Source organism: Triturus cristatus, chromosome 11 (assembly GCF_964204655.1).
Source record: "Triturus cristatus chromosome 11, aTriCri1.1, whole genome shotgun sequence".
Classification (NCBI taxonomy): domain Eukaryota; kingdom Metazoa; phylum Chordata; class Amphibia; order Caudata; family Salamandridae; genus Triturus; species Triturus cristatus.
Genome location: NC_140594.1, coordinates 386,760,761 through 386,785,486, shown reverse-complemented (window position 1 = coordinate 386,785,486; position 24,726 = coordinate 386,760,761). Strand labels below are relative to the sequence as shown.

Genomic DNA, 24,726 nt, shown 5'->3' with positions numbered 1-24,726 from the left:
CTGGGTTACTTTGTGCTCACTGTCATGTGAGGATACCATGCATCTGTTAGTCAGTTCACTTGTTGTGTATGTGTAATAAAGGTGTGCACCACTTTGTGATGTGCTTCCTCTGTATCCACACATCTGACAATCTTCGGCATACTATACCTGTGGCCTTATTGCCACAGCCTCTGTATTTCTGTGTTTTTTCAGTTCACAATGTTGGAGGCAATGAGTATGATGGGCATAGTGAATTAGTGTTGTGTTGACCTAGTAGTGTCTATATCTCATATGTCTCACATCAACATGACTGTGTTTACATTGCTGTAGTAGTTTCCATGCACAGTCTTTCTTCAGCATTGCTTCATATCTATGTGACAAACCCAGTTTAATTTACAACAGAGGCAAGTATTGTGTGATTAAGAATTTATTTACATACATGTGTGTGAATGGTATGCTCCTTGCCCATAAAAGAACTGCAGGGGCAATATTGAAACATCAGAGGCTCTCACTTAGTAGGCCAATAGCGGCGGCCGTTAAGGTTTACGAAGGGAAGGCACTGTCAGCAGCCCTCTATGGGGCGGAACTGTGGGGATTTGAAAACTCGACAGAGTTACTCAAATCCGAGAATACGTTTTTTAGAGACTTAGTCTCGCTTCCCATGTCCACCCCGCTAGCTCCACTTCGCAGCGACCTTGGTAAACAAACCATCAGCAACGTGGCCAGGTTGCGCCCGATACTGTACTGGGCAAGGATTAGAAGATCCCCTGAACTCCACCATTATACTTCCGCCCTGGACGAGTTACTAAATTTGGGAGCTGATCATAAGATCCCCTGGGTAATGAACTTGAAAAAACAACTGCAAGAAATTGGCTTGGAAGAAGCCTGGGTGAGCCAGGCTCCTCCCCCCAAACTAATGATAAAAAAAACTTATTGGGATTGGGTCATGGCTAAAACCCTAAGAAAACAGGAGGGTGTGCTTAGTGTGAACTTCCTGGATGCGAAACCGGCTCCTAGCTTGGAGCCTTTTCTGGATTTCATTGAATTACCTGAAGACAGATCATTATATCTTAAGTTGCGATATGGCACACTTCCACTACATGATTTCCAAACTAGTTGGAGCAAGGCAATTACATCCTTAAAAGGTTGCCCAGGCTGTGCCTCGCCTACAGAGTCTATTGGCCACTTCATGTTTGCCTGTCAGGCTTACAGACAACCTAGACTAAGGTGGCTAAAACCTGTCTGTAAAAATCTGGGTATAAGGTCTGCCAAAGAGGCACTGCGCATTCTGACCTATGATACATCTGTTCCAAGTGTAACCTGTGGGACCGCTAAATACCTGGGTTGGGCTTGGAGGTTAAGACGCAGGTTACTTAAGGTGCACCATTCACAAGTTAATCACCCTCATTCTTGATTCTTGCAGCCCATTATTGTTTACATTACTAATTATAGGGGATATCTGATTATGATATGTGTATATACAAGCAGTTTTATATTTTTTAATCTTTTTAATCATATATGGATTGAAACCATTTGTTGTAGTATATCTTTCTTAACTGTTTTAAATATATGCTGTACAGAACTTTTATGATATTTTTTATATGTCGAATAAAGTACTACAACAACAACAAGAATGGTATACGTGGTAGAAAGTGCTGTATAGTGCAACAGAAATCCAAAGTTCACAGAGGAGTTGGTAGTGTTGGTAGATGAATTTTCCTGAGTGAAGTCCACAGTCATTCGATTTATTGTTCCAACTTAGCCCCACCATCACATGTGGGAGAGTTGGGTGACAGTCAACAAGGTGAACGGTTTGCACACAATGGGTGATATCAGGAGCAGGTGTTCACTTCCTGGGGGATGTGCATGGCCAGCTGGCTCTCACTTGTCCTTCTTTGGATGACCCCTGTTCTTCTTTTTAGGGGGACCCTCAGGTGCAGGCTGCAGCGGTTCGGTGGACTCTCCGCCAGAGTCCTCATCCCTCGCTGTGGCAGTTGCAGATGTTGTGGCAACAGATGTAGTGCGCACACAGGGAGGCGTGGACATGTTGGATGCAATCAGGCGGAGGCATGTCAGTATGTCCCTATGCACCGCCGTGACTTCATTCAATTTGTCCATTTTGGACTCCATGTGGGACATGTGTGTCTCCACCCGGGACATGTGGGAGTCTAATCTGGCATGATGTTCAGCCTGCTGTTGTTTAATGTCCCTGAGGATCCCCACTACCTGGCCAAAGTCTCCGGTGCATTCCTGATAGGCTTGTGTAATGCGGCCCAACTGTGGATCAGCTTGCGGTGCAGCACCATGTTCAAGCCGTGGCCTCAGCCTGCCCCCACTCCCACCACCCCTACCCACACAACCACGACCTGCCGTTGCAGGCACAGACAACATTGCGCCTCCTTCTGTGTTGGCACTGGTGGTATTGTCCACCACCTCCAGGGTGCCCTGTGTTGCTGTGCCCTTGGTGTTATGTTGACTTGGTCTGTTCTTGTTGTTAGGGGTCATCATGGTGTACGCAGATGTAGCAGGAGTGATGACAGGGGGTGCTGATGTTACAACTACTGGTGCTGCACGCTGATCCACATCGGAGGGGCCAGGTTGCTCGTCGTCGTCCGAAGAGGACTGAGAAGCATCCACACCGGAAACCTCAGGGTCAACCAGAGTCTAGGACTGGGATTTTTCTTCTTCTGTACCTGCAGTTACCCCAGCTTCCCCTGTGGGTGGAAGAGACACACAATGTATGTTGTGGTTCAGCACATATCGACGTATCACACACATTAAAGTTGCTACTGTGCTTCATGATGAGTGTATGTGCATTGCATTGTCCTCAATTGTCACAGACAGATGGCAATGTTGGTTTAGAACATTGTCATGAAAACTTGATGCGTTTTTATGTGCACTTAGAGCTGTGTGCATGTACAGCTCAAGTATTGATTAATTGACTTACATGGCCATTGTGACACAAGTGCACTCCCATGCCTAACACAGGTGTGTTGTTTGGTGTTGGTGGGAGGGTTGTGTGTGACAGGGCCTGCTGGTAGATGTAGTCTGAGGTAGCACTCCTCCTCCCGTCTGGAGCAGATAGGCCACCATGGACCATGCTTCCATGACAGTGAGTCAAAGTTCATGTTCAATTTGTCTGACAGTTGTGTCCAGTTGTTTGTTTGAACACAAGTCCCAACAGGGCCTTGTGCTCCCCACACCAGAGCCCAGTGTCAGCCATCTTGGCAGTACTTTTCCACACCCTGTGAGATGGTCATAGTTTAAGGTGTGATTGATGTACCATGTGGGTGGAGGATTGTTAGCTGTGACTACGGCTCCCATCATGCGTTTGGCTACACCCACCTTCCCAGCAAACCAAACCTTCCTTCCTGGGACTCTGCTTCCCTGGGAGTGAGTGATGCAGTGCTGGCAAGATGGCTGACAGTGGTGTCCTGTTGTTTGTTGGAGCCCAAGTCCCAGCAGGGCCTTGTGCTCCCCACAGCAGAGCCCAGAGTCAGCCTTCTAGGCAGTACTTTCCCACTCCCTGTGAGGTGAGTATGGTGCATGGGGGTATTCCTGGGCCATGTTGGATGAGGACTCTTCGCTGTGACTCTGACTCCCATCATGCTTTTGGCTACACCCACCTTCACAGCAAACAAAATCTTCCTTCCTGGGACTCTCCTTCCCTGGGAGTGAGTTTAACTGTGCTAGAAAGATGGCTGACAGTGTTTGTTGGTGTTTAGAGCCAAATCCTTGCTGTGTTTGTCAGTACGTTTGTACATGTATTGGCATAGTTACATGTTACTGAGACATTGCAGGTATTGTGTTGATCTAACTGGCATACACATCACAGTATATTTTCCTTTGGGTTGATGTGGCTTGATGACAGTGAATGGTTTCACTGACCCACTGACATTAATGTCTATGGGTGTGGATTGCTATTGCCTCACAATTTAGATTAGTTGTTTGTGTACTCACCAGGCTCTGGTATTCCGGATAATCCATGTTTGCCCACCGGTGGGAGGATGGCCCGCACCTTCTCCTCCCAGGAAGTGAAATGCACAGGTTAGGCAAGAGTGCCACTGCCAGTACGCTGGCTCAGGACATGGTCTTTGCCAACAAGCTTCTTGACCCTCCTGCGTATGTCGTACCACCTGTTCCTGATGCCGTCCATTGTGCGCAGGCAAGCTGCTTGTGCGTTCACCTTGTCCACAATCCTCTCTCACATCTTTGTTTTCTGGGACATGGGGGTCTGTTGGACCAATGCGCCAAATAACTGTGGCTCGACTCTGAGAATTTCATCAACCATCACTTCCAACTCACTATTTGTGAACTTTGGATTCTTTTTTGGGGGCATGGTGATGGGTGGTGGTGGAGATGGATGTGTGGGTGAGTGTGGAAGTGAGAGTGAGTGAGTAAAAGTAAAGCTGGGTGTTTGTGAGTGTGTTTTTTGAGAGGTGCTAGTGGTGTGAAGGTTGTGTAGTGGGTGGGTTGTGGGTGTATGTCTCAGTGCAGTGTAGTGGTGTTCTCTGCTGGCAGGTCTGTTGAATTTGCAAAGGATCATGGTATGGATTTCGGCGCTTTATATAGGTGGAGTTGTGGGTGTGTCTTAGTTTTAATTGTTTTTGGCTTTTGTCAATGCTTGTTTGGCCTTTTACTGTCAATTGCGGGGTGAGCCGAGTCGGTCACACTCACACTGTCAGGAATCAGGCACAGCGGCGCCTACATTGCGGAATCCCTAGATCACAAACTACATTTCCCATGATGCTTAATGAGGAAGAAGGGATAAAGGCGCTCTGATCGCGTGAGCCGGCGCGCGTAATTCTGACGTCATTTCCGTCCTGGACTGTAGGGATGTACGGGCCGATTCAGATCACCCTGACCTGGCTGCACGGAGAACCGGTGGAGACTTCTGGAGTCGGAGAGAAGCCGCGATGGAACCGTGAGTGACAGCGGGAGAGGGCCACAGACACACACGGGGTTTCTGGACTTTGTTTGAATGTTGCACCGAGCGGAATACGGCGGGCGGCTGCCGAGTATTCCCAAGTGAATATAGGCTTTATAGGCACAACGGAGTGCAGCGGTGAATAGGAACCGCGCACTACCGTGTGTGCTCAGTGACTAAACTTACGGAACTGCTCAGGTACCGGAGAGACATTCAGCGGTAAAATTACCGTGGACTTCCTTGCCGGCGTACCGAGGCAGTGTCCTCAAAAACTCTCAGGGAACTCTCATCGGAGTACAGCTGTGAAGGAACCGCGTACTGCCGTGTGTGCTGGGGGGGCACGTTTCTGTTGCGAAGCATTCCGGCTGCTGACAGAAAAGTCCTGGCTGAGGAGTTTGTTTCGTTGAATACGCACCCCCATTTGTTGCCGAGGAGTTAAGGCCTGGGGTACGTGTGAAAGAGTGAGTGCTGGTGCAGAGTGCTTGTGTGCTGAGGGGGTGGGAAGGAAAACACCATTAATGCTTGTGGTATCTCATTGCAGATTTGGAGTGCACCAACGGATGTTGAAGGCACTCCGTTGGATGGTAGACAGCATTGCCCGTTCCCAGGTACAGCAGACTACTCGTAGCGAGACCAAAAGAGAGTAGGATCCTCTGGAAAAGTCTTACGCCTCTGTTCTTTTCTGTTACAGGTTCTTATTCCCCTGCTGTTCCCTTCCCTATCCTTTTCCCTCGCCTGATCCTTCGAACACCCTGTTTGTTATACAGGGGTGTTGGTGATATCAGGAGGTGGACCTTTTTTCTACCGCCGCTGGATCCTGTGGAGCGTATCCTGACACACATTGTGCTATGTTGCAGCGTTCGCGTACGCGTCGGTCACGACGTGCTCTTTTCATTGCTATTCCCTATGTTCCATACGTTTCGGTTTTCCGTCTTGAGCTCCATGCAAGTCGCTTTCATTTCACATGCATTGCATCGTACTTCGCCGGTCGTACGGCGCGTGTTCGTGTCGGTCAGAACTATTCCCTATCCGTGTCGGTCAGAAGGGTTCCGGGTCCGTTTACGAGTGAGTCAATGTTTTCCGAGTGTTTCGGTTAGACTGAATGTACTCCGTGCGAGTCGTTTGTATTTTGTACATAATGCATCGTACTTCGCCGTTCATACTGTGCCTGTACGCGTCGGTCAGAATTCAGTCCCGGTCCGTGTCGGTCGGTACGGTTTCTTACACGGATCGGAATCGGCCCCTAAGTGATGTTGCCATCTGTGGTATCTTGTTTCTGTTGCAGAGTGCCTCTTGAACTGTGAGTCGGGGGTCGGAATGGGGGATGTGATTTTGTACGAATGGGGGCCTCGTCCAGTGGCAGATAGGATATTGGTTGGTGTTATCCTACCCTAGGGCCTCTCTCCTCAGAGAGTCTACTTGATGCACCTTTAAGTGGCCTGTGTTGGTTTTATTGATTCTCTTTAATGCTGGATGAGGGGTGATATGTTGGGGTGGGTTGCGTCCCACTGGTGGTGCACATAGCTTGGCTGGTGCTGTCCGTGTGGGTGGGGGTTTGGGGTTGCTGTTCCAGCTGGGCAGATTGGGGTACACGTGTTGTTCCAGCAAATGTATGGTAGACTTACTGAAAATTGTTACACCATGTATGTCCGGGAGGAAGGGACAGTTACTGTCTCTTGGTTAATGCGTTGTTTGTTTTATATTCTTTTTGTAGCATTGTTGGCCTGTTGTATTACGCAGTGCATGAATGCACGAGACAGAAAAGTCCTATTTACACATGGGTAGCAAATGTAAGTTTTTGACCTGGAATGTCTGGAGATTGGGTACGTATCTCAAACAGTTCAGTTTTATTCTTCCTGAGGCTCAACAAAGTGTACATTGCGTGTCTCCAAGAGACACACCTTCACGACACAGAGGTTGAGATGCTCAAAAGGAAATTCAAGGGGAAGGTGTACTATGCTTCCTATTCAACCTACACTAACGAAGTGATGGTGTGGATGGTTCCTGGGACCCCATTTGCACACACATATCTGGAGGCAGATATCGACGGGCGGTATGTTGTTCAACAGGATCAACTGGATGGGAGAGATATGTCTTGGTCACTTTATAGGCCCCCCTGTGGATGATCCCAAGTTTTTCTTCAGGATCCAGGAAAAGTTGGGTGCTGACCTTGGCAGGCCCATATTATAGCACTTGGACTATTATAGTGTCCTGGGTGGTGAGGCAGACTGCTTGCCCCTGAGGTTTGATACAAAGCCGGGGATGACTAAGGCATTGTGGAAGGTGAATGGTAACTTGGGACTCTGGGATGCCAGGGATTTGTTGGGCGCAGCTGCGGATCTGGTAGTCGTAGTACATAGGACTCTGTTAATTCTTATCTGGCACCCTAACATCTTCCAAGGGAGTTGATGGTGGAAGACTTTAACATGGATTTCACGCTAAATTAATTGAAGACTGAGAAATAAAGCTTCCGGTGGGGACAGGTTCCCTGCCAAATTTTATCAAAGTTTTTCAAAGGATTTGGCTCAGAATCTGCTCAAGATTTTTCTGGTGGCCAGTGCGACAGGTGTGATGCAGATGCTGAAATGGGAGGTATCGGAGCCGGCATCGCACTGCACACTTACACGATGGTCAACTGCTTTGTGAAGGGCCTACGCAAGTTGTTGGCCAATCAGATGCTCCCGGTCATGACTGATCTAGTGCATGCCAATCAGTGTGACTTCATCCCTGGGAGTAGTACGACCATGAATTTGCGGAGACTGACACATGTGCTGCCTGAGGTGGAGAATAGCAGAAAAGTAATGGCATTGGTCTCTATTGACATCGAGAAGGCCTTTGATACTGTGGGCTGGGGTATCTCCTGTGTGTGATGCAGGCTATTGGGTTCTGTCCACGGTTACGAACTGAATAAGCTTGCTGTATACCGGTCCTTGTACATGCGTCTGGCTAGGAGAGTATTGTTTTGCACAATGTGAAATCGATCAAGGTACCAGGCAGGGCTGTCCATTGTCACCCCTTGTGTTTGCTTTGGCAATGGAGCTGCTGGCTATCCAAGCTTGGCAGATTTTGCATGCCTGGAGAATAGAACTTGGGTGGCAAAGACACGTTGTCCCCCTTTATGCTGACGATGCTTTGTTTTGTCAGCGAGGCCCAAGAGAATCCTTGGCTGTACTGCTATGTATATTGGAGGCCTTTGGTGCGGTTTATGGACTTAGGGTAAACTCAAAAAACTCTCTGCTGTTCCCCTTGCTGGAGTTGGTGGAGGTTCCTGCGGAGCGCCTATCACAGTTAGGGGTTGCGATGGGAAACTGATCATTTCTCATACCTGGGGGTGATGGTTACCCACACTGGGGAAAAGCAATTGCAATACAATGTAGAGAGAGTTCTTGATTCCCTCCAGGCTTCTGTGTGGTTTTGGAGTACCTTGCTGCTGTCTCTTATGGGTAGAATAGCAATGTGCAGGATAGTGTTGCTACACTGCTGTCTGTACTCTATTCAGAACTCGCTGTGTCCCTTACGGGTGGGCGTTTATGGCCAGATAAATGTGTTCCTGTCGAGCTCCTCCACTCCTCGGGATCAGATCGATGCTCAATTTGGTCCACCTCTCGAGAGCTTCAAGTCTGTGAGCTATTATAGCGCAGATCAGTGAAGTGATCGAGCGAGGGAAGGAAAGGGAGGGGACAGCGGGGAGGGAGATCTGAAAAGACACAAGAGAACAACAGTGTTATAATCCTCGCATCCCCATTACTCCCTTTCTAGCCTACTCCTGAATGTCTGTATTTGTGTTTGAAGGTAATTACCTGTAAAGAAAAAGAAGTGTAAGTGTGGCCCCTGGGCGCGGCTCTCACTCTCTGCCCTAGAACCTGAGACCGATTAAACCAGGCCTCTAGAACTTCACTGCATACATAGAACTCTAAGGTGAAAAGAAACAGCGTTATTACCAGGTTTGTACTTGCTTAACTCTGGCCCCCTGTGTGACCCGCGCTTCTTTATCAAACCTACCCTGGCTTATGTTTGACCTTACATCACAGGGGTTGTATGAGATTACGTCATCCCATCCACAATCCTCTGTTAAATAAGCATAACGAAAATTAGGGTTATGTATCACTCATCTTTGTAGATGAACTGGGACTACGCCACTTGGTTGTTGGACCATACAAGCAGAACACACAATCAGTCTGGGTTCATACTCAGCAAGGTTCGTTTTTTCTCGTAATGTTTTTTAGACATCAACAAACATATATAACTTCATAAGCATGGGCACTGGTCTCCTCACTCGCACGAGCCGACAAACGTGTGGCTCACCAACGATGAGGAACGCTCAGTGAATATAACAGAATAGCTGGTCACGAACGAGGTGCTTTTCCTAAAGCCCTCGATTTTCACACTCTCTCCGTGTTGCTGGATAAGTAATTGTCTCACACAATGGTTCACACAGCAATCACCATATGTCGTTTCATAGGAATGGGCACTGGTATTCCGTCGACTCGCATGAGCCGACAAACGTGTGGTTCTCCACCGAGGAGGAACACCTAGTGCACTGCCCCCTTACCGTAAGGATTACAAAAGGCCACCGGAATCCGAAGTTCCCGACCCCACCTCACCAGAAGTCTGCAAGGGCCAATGTCCCCAAATATCCGTGGCGCGTTTCAAGGATATGCAAAGCCGTAATTCACACGACTCTCCCTTCTCGTGTACCGATGCGTACACAGAATAATCGGCACTGCAGTGCGGGCGGAAGCGCTTTTTGAAGCCTTCCGCTTCTGCGCGCTGCCGTTGTCTTGCCGCTCCTGCCTCTGGGAAATATAGTTGTACTCGATGTATACGCTGGATAGCGGCGTATTCAATTGATGTATACGCCAGATAGTGGCGTATTCACTCGCGAACTCTATAACGGCTGCCATGATATCATGGAGCCTGTCAGTACATCCCTCTTTACTCGGGATTCCGTCCCTTCTGGGGTAGGGGATGTTTTTTATGGAACGGGGCAAGTAATCTAGGGGCGTGGATGGCGCTGGCCGGTTCCCAAGAATTGTCTTCTGGTCCGTACCCCTTCCAAGAAACGAGATACCACCTGTTACGGCCCCTGGTTTTAGTGTCTATGATTTTAGTGACTTCGTATTCTTTCTCATCGTTTATCCACACAGGGTGTGGTTTCTTTTTAATGGGTGTAACCGAGGGTTTCACAAGTGATACATGGAACACAGGATGTATGCGCATAGAGGGCGGCAGGGCTAGCTTTACGGCCACAGGAGTGATCATTCTAACCACTTTATAAGATCCGATGAACTTAGGATTGAACATCGAGGGATGTTTAAAGTGGATATGTTTTGTGGATAACCACACCATATCACCTGATCGGTAGGTGGGGCCCGCTCTACGATGTTTGTCAGCCCCCTGTTTATATTTTTGTTTGGCTACCTGCAGCTGTCTTTGAGTTCTTTGAAGTGTGTCCTGAATGTGTTTCACTCTATTATGTACCTCAGGCAGGGTGGTATCCTCTTCTGGGTGTGATAAGGGAAGGAACCTGGGATGAAACCCGTATGTGTTATAAAAGGGTGCGGTCTTAGTGGAACTGTGAATGGCGCTGTTATAAGCCACTTCTGCCACCCATAATTTATCCACCCAGGCCTCTGTTGTGGAATCTACATAGCACCTTAGGTATTGTTTAAGGGTCTGATTGACCCTTTCGGTCTGCCCATCTGTCTGGGGATGGAAGCTCGTAGAGAGAGCCGCTTGAATCTGTAGGATCTTCACCACACCCCCCAGAACCGAGCTGTGAATTGCGTATCTCTATTGGAGACAATGCGACGAGGAAGGCCATGTAGTCTAACAATATGTAGCAACAGTAGTTTTGCTAATAGTCCTGCTGAGGGCACCTGGTGACAAGCAATGAAGTGACCCATCTTTGTGAGATAATCCACCACTACCATTATCGTATCATATCCATGGTCTTTAGGAAGTCCTAAGATAAAATCGATGGAGATGTGTTCCCAGGGAGACTTGGGTGTGGGTAAGGGTTGGAGCAATCCCTGTGGCCGAGTGTGGTCTGTCTTCATACTGGAACACGTCTCACATTCCTTGATCCAATGCGTAACATCCTTTCGTACGCTAGGCCACCAGAATTGTCGTTCAGTCCGCTCTAAGGTCTTGTAAACTCCATTGTGTCCTGAACTTGGTATATTATGACACCAATCAAACACTTGTTTCTGCAGGGTTTTCGTGGGCACCAACATCATGTGTCCTTTTAGATATATGCCTTGTTTTCCTTTCCACTCTCGGTGGAATCTCAGCCATGTTCTCCATGTGCACGTTTGAGTGCCTTTGACCACCTTTTGTAGAAAATCACTGGTTTGTAGTGCACACACAACTTTGTGAGGGGGGATGATGGCGTGTTCCACCCGTTCATCGTTTTCTCTAATGGATTCCTGCCGTGTGAGGGCATCCGCCTTTCGGTTCTCCTTACCTGGCCTGTAAGTTACAATGAAGTTGAATTCCTCAAAGAAGAGCATCCAACGAAGCTGTCTCGGTGTTAGATGCCTGGCGGAGCTCATGAACTGTAAATTTCGGTGGTCAGTGTACACCGTTACTTTTTCTTGGGCTCCTAACAGGAGGTGACGCCACTCGGTGAAAGCTTCCTTAATCGCCAATAATTCTTTCTCGGCTATGGTATAGTTGAACTCCGCCTCGTTCAGCTTTTGGGATAGGTATGCAATAGGGTGCAATTGTCCCGTAGCCTCGTGTCTTTGGGACAAAACCGCACCAATGGCCACTTCCGACGTGTCTGCTTCCACAATATAGGGTTTCTCAGGTTTGGGATGTGCCAATACGGGAGCAGTTATAAACGCTGTTTTTAGCTCCTCAAAGGCTGTTTGTGCTTCATTGGACCATTGAAACTTTGTGTCTTTCCGTAATAACTTAGTTATTGGAGTCATTATTTTGGAGAACTGGTCGATGAATTGTCTGTAAAAGTTGGTGAATCCCAAGAAGCACTGTACGTCCCGCATGTTCTGGCCAGTCTTTCACTGCTTGTACCTTTCATTCCGCCATTACCTGCCCTCGGGGTGTAAGCATAACACCCAGGAATTCGACAAGGTCCACATGAAATTCGCACTTACTTAATTTACAGAATAACTGGTTGTTGCGCAACGCCTGTAATACCGTGCTGACGTGCAGTAAGTGCTGATCTATGGACGATGAATAAATCAAAATGTCGTCGATATACACAACGACGTATTTGTCCATGAAGTCGCGTAGCACTTCATTAAGGAAAAACTGAAAGGCAGCAGGGGCGTTGCAGAGACCGAAGGGCATCACCAGAAACTCGTACAGCCCGTATCTCGTTTTGAAGGCAGTTTTCCATTCATCTCCGGCTCTCATCCTCACTAGGTGGTACGCTCCTTTGAGATCTAATTTGGTGTAAATCACCGCCTTTTTGACCTGTTCCAATAACACTGGGATTAAAGGAAGAGGGTATCGTTTTTTAATCATGATATCGTTTAACGCCCTGAAATCTATGCAAGGGCGGAGCTCTCGATTGGCTTTCGGAATAAAAAACAAAGGGGAAGCTGCAGGGCATTTAGAAGGGCGTAAAAACCCCAAGGCTAAATATTTGTCCAGATAACTCCTCAAATGTTCGTTCTCCTTTTCCGTAAGGGCGTATATTCGTCCACAGGGTACCACTGCTCCGGCAACAAAATCGATCTGACAGTCGTACTACCTATGAGGTGGTAGGGTCTCTGCGTGTTCGTCGTTGAACACATCCTGGAAACCGGCGTATTGTTCGGGTACGGTGATGTCCTTTTCGGCTGCGGTTGCTACCCAGTGAGTGTTTGGTCGTACTCGTGTTGGTGGTGCCCCGTTGATGAAGCAATGCTTGGAACAGTACTCTGAGTCAAAGCTAAGTGTTTTATGTACCCAACTAATCCGTGGGTCGTGTTTTTGTAGCCATGAGAGGCCCAGGATGATTCCATGTTGGGGGGATGATATTATGGTGAATTCCATAGCTTCTTAGTGGTGTAAGTTGCATCAGATCTCCACCTTCTCTGTACTGTACGGGTCCGGAATCCAAAACCCGTCCATCTACAGCGATCACTATTTCTGGTATAGTTTTCTTCAATAGCCGAACCCCCAATGTATGGGCTATGGATTTATCCATAAATATCCCTGTTGCTCCTGAGTCCACCAGGGCCTGGAACGCTCTCCAGTCTTCTCCAATTTGTATGTGTATTTGGATATAAAAGAATCGATCCAAGTCTTCAGCACTTAATGAGGGAAGGTATGTTCTGCTCGAGAGCTTACCTCCAATGTCTCCCGAGCCTTCTAGTTTTCCGTAGTTTTCTTAGTGTAACTATTGGCTTCCAGTCTCCTTTCCCGTGGTTTCTGAGGTTTTTGTAAGCATTCTCTAACGAAATGTCCGCTTTTCCCGCAATAAGGACATAGCCCATTCTTCCGTCGTGAGTTTCTTTCTTCCGTAGTAAGAGGGGCCCGTACCGTCCCTATTTCCATAAGTTCCGGGTAATTCCGAAGAGACTCCCTGGAGTTGAATCGCTCTGTTCGAGGGGGTATTTTTTCCTTCTTTCGAGTATCACTCTTCCTGTCGCTCAAACAGTGTTCTAATATTAAAGTCAGATTGATTAGCTCTGTGCAGGAAGTGGGTTGGGGGTCAATTTGAGCAATGATATCTTTTAGGTCGTCTCTTAGTCCCTGATAATAAATGGCAAATTGTTTTTCTTCCGGCCAATTGGTTTCTGCCACTAAACGCCTGAATGTAGTGAGATAGGTTACCAGTTCTTTGTTTCCTTGTCGTAGTTCGAGCAATTCTCGATCTGCCGAGAAGGTATGTGATCTACAGTCAAATATGTTTTCGAATTCTTCCCTAAACGAAGTCCAACCGTAAAGGAGTGGGTCATCTCTCTGCACGGAACGGCCCATAGTGCCGCATCACCTGCCAAATATGAAATAAGGAATGCCACTCGTGCTTGATTGGTGGTAAACGCTTTTGATTTGCAATTAAAGTGCAACATAACTTGTGTTAAGAAGACCTGTATTTTGTTAGCATCACCATAGTATCTTTCAGGGGGAGCTAATGGAATAGGCGTGGGTACCTCAACTGTAATGGGATGAGATTGAAACAAAGAGGTCCCTCCTGCATCAAACGGGCTCCTTTGTAACCGGTCTACCTTAGCGTGTAGATTTGCGGTTTCTAATCTGGAGGCTGCCAGCTCTTGCTGCACTATCTGTAAAGCAGCCACCACTTCCTCGAGGGTAGCCATCCGAGAGCTGAGTATTCGATCAGGAGGAGTAAAACCCGTGGGCCGATTATTCTGTCGAGCTCCTCCACTCCTCGGGATCGGACCGATGCTCAATTTGGTCCACCTCTCGATAGCTTCAAGTCTGTGAGCTATTATAGCGCAGATCAGTGAAGTGATCGAGTGAGGGAAGGAAAGGGAGGGGACAGCGGGGAGGGAGACCTGAAAAGACACAAGAGAACAACAGTGTTATAATCCTCGCATCCCCATTACTCCCTTTCTAGCCTACTCCTGACTGTCTGTATTTGTGTTTGAAGGTAATTACCTGTAAAGAAAAAGAAGTGTAAGTGTGGCCCCTGGGCGCGGCTCTCACTCTCTGCCCTAGAACCTGAGACCGATTAAACCAGGCCTCTAGAACTTCACTGCATACATAGAACTCTAAGGTGAAAAGAAACAGCGTTATTACCAGGTTTGTACTTGCTTAACTCTGGCCCCCTGTGTGACCCGCGCTTCTTTATCAAACCTACCCTGGCTTATGTTTGACCTTACATCACAGGGGTTGTATGAGATTATGTCATCCCATCCACAATCCTCTGTTAAATAAGCATAACGAAAATTAGGGTTATATATCACTCATCTTTGTAGATGAACTGGGACTACGCCCCTTGGTTGTTGGACCATACAAGCAGAACACACAATCAGTCTGGGTTCATACTCAGCAAGGTTCGTTTTTTCTCGTAATGTTTTTTAGACATCAACAAACATTTATAACTTCATAAGCATGGGCACTGGTCTCCTCACTCGCACGAGCCGACAAACGTGTGGCTCACCAACGATGAGGAACGCTCAGTGAACATAACAGAATAGTTGGTCATGAACGAGGCGCTTTTCCTAAAGCCCTCGATTTTCACACTCTCTCCGTGTTGCTGGATAAGTAATTGTCTCACACAATAGTTCACACAGCAATCACCATATGTCGTTTCATAGGAATGGACACTGGTATTCCGTCGCCTCGCATGAGCCGACAAACGTGTGGCTCTCCAACGAGGAGGAACACCTAGTGCACTGCCCCCTTACCGTAAGGATTACAAAAAGCCACCGGAATCCGAAGTTCCCGACCCCACCTCACCAGAAGTCTGCAAGGGTCAATGTCCCCAAATATCCGTGGTGCGTTTCAAGGATATACAAAGCCGGAATTCACACGACTCTCCCTTCTCGTGTACCGATGCGTACACAGAATAATCGGCTCTGCACTGCGGGCGGAAGCGCTCTTTGAAGCCTTCCACTTCTGCGTGCTGCCGTTGTCTTGCCACTCCTGCCTCTGGGAAATGTAGTTGTACTCGACGTATACGCCGGATAGCGGTGTATTCAATTGACGTATATGCCGGATAGCGGCGTATTCACTCGCGAACTCAAAAACGGCTGCCATGATATCATGGAGCCTGACAGTTCCTCACCTCGCTCCTTTGGGCTGGACGACAGAGTAGAGTGGCTCAAATTGCATTGATGTCGAGTTTTGAGGATGGTGGACTTGCAGTGCCCAATCTGGAGTTTTATTACTAAGCGTCTTACCTACGCACGCAGCGCAGTGGGTGGTAGAAGGGGACAACTGGGACAAGGCATTGGTAGCGGGTATGGTGGAGGACAGTAAGCTTCCAGGGTTGTTGATGGCGGGGCCAGGGGTGCCGGCGGGCCCCTTACTTCGTTCGTCAGACCACTGCTGTGTGGTAGAGAATTGTCAAGGTGGTGATCAATGGGGCTGTCTTTCACAGGTAACTTCCGATTTGGGTGTTAGTCCCCTTTCATCTGTTGGAGGAACCCATGTCGTATCAGGCTTGGCTTGCGAGGGCTGTGAGCAGGGTGGGTATTTGTATCATAATAATATGTTCATCTCCCTTGAGGATGCGCAGCAGCAGTTCGGTTTGGGTCCTGGACAAATCCTGCAATATGCAGGTCTGACGGAGGTGGCCAAGCAGGTCTGGGTGTATTTCTTGAGGCGCCGTAGATTCAGCGACAGTGGGGGCGCTGTTGTCCTTGGGTTCTGGGCATCATCTTGTCTCCTTGATGTACAAGGCGCTGCAGGCTAAGGTGGTACACAAGCAGTTTCAAGTCCATCACGCCTGGTGGACGGATGTGGGAGCCCAATTGTTGAACGCAGACTGTGCTAGGATCTGCACCTATTGTGTGTGCAACTGGAAACACACACTTTAAGTTGATCCATTTCAGTTTTGTACACCGTATGTATATGACCTCGGTGAAAATGCATAGGTTTAGCTTGGAGTTGTCGTCTGCTTGCCGGCTGTGTGGTTCATGAATGCAGTCTTCATGCCTCTGGCATGGGACTGTCTGCAAGTGGGGGCCTTCTGGTTGAATATAGTCTCTTGGCTACAGTCCTAGCATGTGAACTAGTCCCTCATCATTACTTGTTGGGGAAAGTCTCTTGGTCCAAGAAGTGCAAGATAGCGTAACACTTATTACCGCTGGCTCTGGGGTTGGCTAGAAGGAGGGTTGCTTTTACTATGGATGGGAGTCAGGGCCCCCATGGTGGACAAGTGGGTCCAGGATGTCTTGAAGTGGCCAATATGTAAGGAACTCGTTGCGCACGAACAGATGCTAAGCTGCGTGGCGACCTGGAGGTTTGGGGGGAACCCTGCAATAGATTCATGGGTGACACTGCTGACAGTGAATCGTCTTTGTCTGATGGAGATGACTAGGAGTATAATGTCTAGAACATTTTGGTTGGGTATTGTACCCTTTTAAAAGTCCACGTTGATGCTTCTGTGATGTACTGTACTATCTTTGTGTTCATGGATCTGGAATGTGTAAGACTGCACTGCTATAGCATTGTCAATTCATTGTTGACAATGCTAACCTGTTATTTGTTGTCAGTAAAATGATAAGCAAAGGGTTTTTTTTTTTTTAATTTGCCAACCAGACATCTATTTCTATACATATTACATTTCTCAATCGCGTCTTTTTTTTTTCTATTTTTTCTAGTTGTACATATAGAACACAATGGTGGGCCCTACTGTGTAGTTATAGTTACGTGAGAGTTCCCATAAGAGGAGTGTTTTTTATTTCACTTATAATTTAGACGCAATTTGACAAATCTTCATGAAACTTTCCAAAAAAGAAGTTCATCCACCTTGGCTCCATCCTGGAAAATTTCGCGGTGATCCATCAAGCGGAAGACAAGAAAAAGGGGGTCCCAAAACATCGATTTCCCATGTTTATTCCCATAGGAAACTTCTGTTGCACCTACAGAAAAAATGGTTGAACAGAATATTTGCAAAAAGTTTGTACTTTGCTTAGAAGGTGTGTTTTTAGTGATTTTGGTGTAAATCCATTTAGCTGCTTTCAAGAAATTTGCATTTAAAGAAGTGGTGGTCAAGAAGGGCTTAAAAACAGGTATATCAGGACTGTTGGTATCCAGATATGCTTTGACTGCCTACTTTAAAGGGAATTAGTCAATCCTGGTTGGCTGATCACAACCTAAATGGCCAATGTGCTGTGGCAGTCATTGTAGGACCCAGGGACATGCTTAATGCGTAGTGAAAATTAATTAAAAAAACATGAGGGCTTAGGGTGTGCTTTTCCTGACCCAAGAAGACATGTGCGGTGGTTCCATCCTTCCTTGATTGCCTGGCCATAGCATGTTGTGACTGCCATTACAGGACTTGATGACATGGTCACCATTGAATGCATGTAGTGAAGGCCTGTTTTTGAGGGTCCCACAAAGGAGCACATATAAAGGGTCATAACAGTTTGGAGTCACAGTATAAATCATTTGTTGGTGGAACAATACTAATTTTAGGAATTGTGGTATGTTCTAAGGTGATTTTATGCGGTACAAATGCTTGTACTCTGCTATAAAAGGTGCTCCAGAAGCTAAAATGAGAGCACATTTTTTATAAGTTTACCTATCTTAGCCATGTGAGAATGGAGTTTGGTATCCTGAGTATAACATATACTTCCAAGAGCATCAGCCTGTCACTTGATCCCCAGTGTTCGGCTACAGCATCCTACAGTGCTGTAATGATCTACTAAAGCACTAACATTCTGACAAAAACTGATGGGGTTTATTTGGTCATAAAAGTTGTGGTTAGTGCTCTAGAAAGCTGAAATGAGGGCACAGTTTTTATGAGTTCTCAAATATCTTCCAAATCCATTTCAGTAAAACATTCTGACATGCAGACTGAAACATCACTTTCAACGCCAGTATCAGCCTGTCAGTTAATTCCCTATTGATCAACTGCAGCTTTACCGCAAAGTTTAATGAGTAACTAGAGTGCTAACATTCCACATTTATGATGAAAGTGTGGCACACCTGAACGCTATTGTGATTGAATGAAAGCTGTAAAACTGAAAGAAATTCCTACAGAGTATACTGCAGTATAGGAGAAAATGAGGGGTTTCTTTCTGTAGTAGAAACAATGGTCAGTGCTCTAAAAATGTAAAATGAGGTCACATTTTCTAATAGTTCATAATATCCTCATGAACCATTTCAGTAAACATTATGACATGCAGATTCAAACGTGTACTTCAAACACTAGCAGCAGTCTGTAAGTTGACTGCTTAGTAATTTTTCACGTAAATATATGTAAATACACACATATATATTCACTGAAAAAATATAGATTGAAGTAACATTATAGCTAGGTAAACTGTTCAGTAACAACATCATTTTTTAAACTCTAAAAACCACAAACATTCACCAGTTATAGTTATCTCAAGTAACTATAACTTGTGTCGGATCACTGACATAATATCGACTACCAAAATATAGACCTACAAAAATATCGATGCCAAAATATCGACTACAAAAATATCGACTTCCTATCTACAAACAGGTAAGTACAAAAATATCGAGTCTAAAATATCGTTGTAAAAAATATAGTCAGTCAAAATATCGAATTGTTTAAAATGTATTAACCCCTTCGCTGCGGCGGGAATTCCGCCGCAGCGCTGGGGGGTGTGGGGGGGGCAGCGCGGTGGCGCTGTGCTCATGACGGAGCCACTCCGTCATGAGCCACGGTTGAGCTGTGCTCATGACGGAGTGGTTCCGTCATGACTCCGCCCAGTTGCATTGTCCCCCCGCACAGGCGGGGAAACAGCGCCGAGTGGGCGGAGCGGCCGCCAACGGTCGAGGCATGACGGAACCGCTCCGTCATGAGCACACGGCAACCGTGGCTCATGACGGAGTGGTTCCGTCATGAGCGGGGAAGGGGTTAAATGTAATGTAAAAGTAATTAAATAATAAATATAATTAACTAAAACATATTTAAAAATACTTAAATAACCTTACAAATAATAAATAATTAATGTAACTTCAAAAAAATAAACTTACATTTTTATTTTTTAATAGATATATATAAACGTAATATTAATACAAAATAATCAATATTTTTACCGTAGGATAGCGGCTGGGTAAAATGTACCATTACCACTCCAGTGAGTGCAACAGTAGGGAAAGCGTCAGATAGCGTAGGGGTAAAAATTACTATTCCCATTCCAAAGAGTGCAACAGTCGGGAAAGCGTTGGATAGCGGGAGGGCAAAATTTACTATTCCCACTCCAGTGAGTGCAACAATAGGGAAAGCGTCAGATAGCGTAGGGGTAAAAATTACTATTCCCACTCCAAAGAGTGCAACAGTAGGGAAAACGTTGGATAGCGTAGGGGTAAAAATTACTATTCCCACTCCAAAGAGTGCAACAGTAGGGAATGCGTTGGATAGCGGGAGGGTAAAATTTACTATTCCCACTCGAGTGAGTGCAACAATAGGGAAAACGTTGGATAGTGTATGGGTAAAAATTACTATTCCCACTCCAAAGAGTGCAACAGTAGGGAAAGCGTTGGATAGCGGGAGGGTAAAATTTACTATTCCCACTCCAGTGAGTGCAACAATAGGGAAAGCGTTGTATAGCGTATGGGTAAAAACTACTATTCCCATTCCAAAAATGCAACAGTAGGGAAAGCGTTGGATAGCAGGAGAGTAAAATTTACTATTCCCACTCCAGTGAGTGCAACAATAGGGAAAGCGTCAGATAGCGTAGGGGTAAAAATTACTATACCCACTCCAAAGAGTGCAACAGTAGGGAAAACGTTGGATAGCGTAGGGGTAAAATGTATTATTCCCACTCCAAAGAGTGCAACAGCAGGGAAAACGTTGGATAGTGGGAGGGTAAAATTTACTATTCCCACTCCAGTGAGTGCAACAATAGGGAAAGCGTTGGATAGCGTAGGGGTAAAAATTACTATTCCCACTCCAAAGAGTGCAACAGTAGGGAAAACGTTGGATAGCAAGAGGGTAAAATTTACTATTCCCACTCCAGTGAGTGCAACAATAGGGAATGCGTTGGATAGCGTATGGGTAAAAATTACTATTCCCACTCCAAAGAGTGCAACAGTAGGGAAAGCGTTGGATAGCGGGAGGGTAAAATTTACTATTCCCACTCCAGTGAGTGCAACAATAGGGAAAGCGTTGGATAGCGTAGGGGTAAAAATTACTATTCCCACTCCAAAGAGTGCAGTAGTAGGGAAAATAATAATTTAATATTTTTATTAAAATAATTTAATTATTAATACCAATACAAAAATTATTAAAATTAATTACCAATCACAAAATATTTAATAATCAAATAATTATAAATACCAATAAATATTGTTTATTTAATTAATTACCTATTAATAATTAATTAACAAACAATTAATTTTCAATACCACAAATGATTAAATACAAATAATACCAATTAATAATTAATTAATAGTAAATAAATTATCAATATACAAAATAATTTCAATAGTTAATTATTTAAAATTAAATTACTTCTCACCATATTCCCGTATAAACCCACAACCCACTTCAAATAATAAATTAAAACAATTAACATAATTATTAATTAAACAATTAATAAAAATTAATTACCAATTAATAAAAATTAATTACCAATTAATAATTAATCAACAAACAATTACCAATTAATACAAATTAATTACCAATTAATAATTAATCAACAACCAATTAATTTTAAATACCAAAAATTGATAAATAATCAAAAATGCAAATTAATAATTAATTAACAGTAAATTAATTATGTATACCAATAAATAAAAATAAATATTTACTTAATTATTATTAAATTACTTCCCACCCTATTCCCCTATAAACTCACAACCCGCTACGGAATTAAATTACGCAAAAATTTAATAACATAAAATTCATTCCTTTAAAAAAATTAAACATACATTACAAAAAATAATATACACTTTTAACACATATACTAACATGCAAAACACTTTAAAAAATCGATATTAATAAATATTCGATATTTTTTCATGCCTATATTATGACATTCGATAATAGTTACCTGCAATTCGATATTTTTAACGACTATATTATGTCCATTCGATATTGTGTCCATTCTATATTTTAGACTCGATATTATGTCCATTTGATATTTTTTTTTCGATATTATGTCTAGTTACCCTTGTGTCCTAGGGTAAGTATTACTCGCCCCCCGCCATGCACAGTTTTCTCAATATTTTCACTGCAAATGCTACAGTGATATTATCAATGAAGTCATAGAAGATGCCATGAATGATGTAATATATGGGGTATTTAGCAGTGCATGGCTTGGGCAGGGGTTATAGTTACCTTAGGACACAAGTTCTATGGTTTTTAGAGTGTAATAAGTTACGTTGTTGTTGAACATTTCTCCTAACTATAACATTACTTTAACCTTTTCAGTGAATTTCTAGTTTTTAAAAAATGTAAAGTAATATTTTATTACCATACGTAAAACCAACATCCTGCCGCACATGGCCTTTGGCACGGCGGAGGGTTGGCTGCAGTGCTTGACCTGCTGCTGACTCCCCCGCATGCAGCCCACCCTACGCTACTGCCAGGCCCTGTGTAACAACCCACCCAAAGGCAGCCAACCCCACGCAGTGCAGGGCCTTTGGCCGAGCTTGGCAGGCATTGGCTACAGGGTCTGCGGCCAACCCCTGCCTGCAGCCAGCAGTGCACGATGGGGGTTTGGCCACAGGGACTGGCCTGCAGACAGGCAGCCCTTGAATAGGCAGCCAACCCCACGAGGGGCACAGCCTTTTGCTGATACGTCGTAAAGTTGGTCATTGGGAGCTGGAGACACCATCTCCTGTGCCCATAACATATATATTAAGGGGAGGGGGACATGCATCCTCGTCCCAAGCCTTAATAGACCCCAGGGACCCAAACCCCTGGGGCCAAATTTTAAAAAGGGAAGAAGGCATGCCCCCTCCCTGAGCCTTATCAGTCCCCGGCGACCCCATATCTAGTGGCCAAAGCCAATAAAAAGGGGAGGGTCAGCCTGGCCCGCTCCCAGAACCTTTTTAGGCCCGGGGACCCCATATCCCAGGGCCAAATACAATTAAACAGGGGCGGGAGACGTGTGCCCCCCGAAGCGATATATGGCCCAGGGACCAGATCCCTGGGGCTAAATATAATAAACAAAAGTGAGGTTGCCACTCAACGCTCCTTCCTCAAGCCTTTTAGGCCCCTTTGACCCCATACCCAAGGGCTGAGTAATTAATCAAAGGATGGGGCAGCATGAACCCCTTCCCTAAGCCTAATTAGGCCCCGGAGTCCCCAACCCCCGGGAACGATATTTAAATAAAAGGGGAAGGGGCAGCATTGCCCCCCCAGCCTTTATAGACCCTGAATATCCCATCCCCATGGCTGAGTAATTAATAAAGGGAGGGGCGGAGATTTGTAAGTGCTCTCGGCAGATGGGTGCAAACACATTTTAGTGTTTTGGGGGTGGGCAACCCGGAACACAGCAAGTGAGTTAGCCCCTGCGGGATGGGGTCCTTAAGGCCATTAAAGGCTCAGGGAAAGGGGCCACCACCCCTTTAAAATGTGTTATGGCCCTAGGGGATAAGGGCTCTTTGAAACTTGGGAGCTGCATTTCCCGCCCTCACTTTTAATTTACATTTCAGACCCAGGCGATGGGATCCTCGGGGCCTAATTAGGCTCAGGGAGGGGGCCTGCACACCGCCTTCCCTTCATTTTATGGCTCGGTGAGGGCGACTGTGCACCCACGCTCCCCCTCAAAAAACAAAATGTGCGCCCCCCCACTTAACAAAGAAGTGCTTGAGACCGCTCTTGTTTATATGTTTATATTAATTTTGCCAGATTTGCAGACCCTCCCTCTGGGACTACTGAGGTGCCGATCACGATCCGGTAAAAAATTACCCCGTGCGACTCGTATCCGGTCTTTTTACCGTACGAATCGTACAAGTGCCGTACGAACTGGCAATCACGATTCGCATGGGAAAAAGTCCATACGAACCGCATTGGGAATCATTCCCCACACGTCCTCGGGTCGGAAAATGTGTCCGACACGTCCTCGGACGATTTACCGTACAAACGTGAAAAGTCAAGTCCGACCGAGGAATCACGATCCATCCCGTGCGTCCGAGGTTACAACCGTATGGAAAAAACACCGTCCGCACCGAACTCCTATAGCAACCATGGAGACATGTGCCCGCATACGCGCCCAACACTCCCCCCAGCCCCCGTACGTCCGACACGTACCCCCCGTGTATGTACACCCCCACCCGTCTAGGTACACCCCAGTACGTTCGAGTCCTACCCCCACCCCTGTACGTGTCATACCACCGTCCATGTACACCCCAGTACGTTCGAGTCCTACCCCCACCCCTGTACGTGTCCTACCCCCGTGTACCCCCACCCCAGTACGTTCCAGTCGTACCCCCACCCCTGTACGTGTCGTACCACCGTGTACCCACACCCCAGTACGTTCCAGTCGTACCCCCACCCCTGTACGTGTCCTACCCCCGTGTACCCCCACCCCAGTACGTTCCAGTCGTACCCCACCCCTGTACGTGTCGTACCACCGTGTACCCCCACCCCAGTACGTTCCAGTCGTACCCCCACCCCTGTATGTGTCCTACCACCGTGTACCCCCACCCCAGTACGTTCGAGTCCTACCCCCACCCCTGTACGTGTCGTACCACCGTGTACCCAGTACGTTCGAGTCCTACCCCCACCCCTGTACGTGTCCTACCCCCGTGTACCCCCACCCCAGTACGTTCCAGTCGTACCCCCACCCCTGTACGTGTCCTACCCCCGTGTACCCCCACCCCGGTACGTTCCAGTCGTACCCCCACCCCTGTACATGTCCTACCCCCGTGTACCCCCACCCCAGTACGTTCCAGTCGTACCCCCACCCCTGTACGTGTCGTACCACCGTGTACCCCCACCCCAGTACGTTCCAGTCGTACCCCCACCCCTGTACGTGTCGTCCCACCGTGTACCCCCACCCCAGTACGTTCGAGTCCTACCCCCACCCCTGTACGTGTCGTACCACCGTGTACCCAGTACGTTCGAGTCCAACCCCCACCCCTGTACGTGTCGAACCACCGTGTATGTACATCCCAGTACGTTCCAGTCGTACCCCCACCCCTGTACGTGTCGTACCACCGTGTACCCCCACCCCAGTACGTTCGAGTCCTACCCCCACCCCTGTACGTGTCATACCACCGTCCATGTACACCCCAGTACGTTC

At 46.5% G+C, this 24,726-nt stretch overlaps 1 long non-coding RNA gene across 2 annotated transcripts in view; it reads right to left on the bottom strand.

Annotated features, from left to right (window-relative positions):
- LOC146784239 (uncharacterized) overlaps window positions 1–24,726 on the bottom strand; it is a 297,298-nt gene that overhangs the window by 44,669 nt on the left and 227,903 nt on the right. The window lies entirely within an intron of this gene.